This window comes from Penaeus monodon, chromosome 7 (genome assembly GCF_015228065.2).
Source record: "Penaeus monodon isolate SGIC_2016 chromosome 7, NSTDA_Pmon_1, whole genome shotgun sequence".
NCBI classification, from domain to species: domain Eukaryota; kingdom Metazoa; phylum Arthropoda; class Malacostraca; order Decapoda; family Penaeidae; genus Penaeus; species Penaeus monodon.
In genome coordinates, this window is record NC_051392.1 from 37,064,941 (window position 1) to 37,065,505 (window position 565).

A 565-nucleotide genomic window follows, 5' to 3' on the forward strand; every position below is an offset into this window, starting at 1 on the left:
AAGTATTCATACTCTAGTTAATTTTAAAAATCAAGTATAACTGACGTCTTAATTTACTGTCCTTTAAAACAAAAAACGTACAAATCAAAATTATTCCAGACAATTCTATGAAGAAGAAAAAACATACTTTTTAGAATCCTGGACCTTCACTTTCGGCTGTCGCTTTCCTGTAAAGATAAAAGATAGCAAAAGAGTGTTGAAAAATAACATTACTTAATGGGAAACGTCCCTTTTAACAACAAACTTGCAGAATCATAACCAAAACTGGAAATATTGATGCACAAATACTTACCAATCTTATCACATTTACAAGGGCCATCGAACAGCCCTTCCTCATCCTGACTGCTGTGGCATAAAGAACAGTAGAGGGAAGCTCTGAATAGAAAGAAAATAAGAAAAAGCATTTTGTGAGTCCTTGGAACTTTTGCAATAAAAAAGAAAAATTAACTTGAAAAAAAAGTTATGGAGAGCATAAATGCTAAAATTCATTTACATTTACCTTCTACCGTAACCAAATAATTACTCTATTGTTAAAAAAAGGGAGGAAGGGAGAATGAGAAAACCA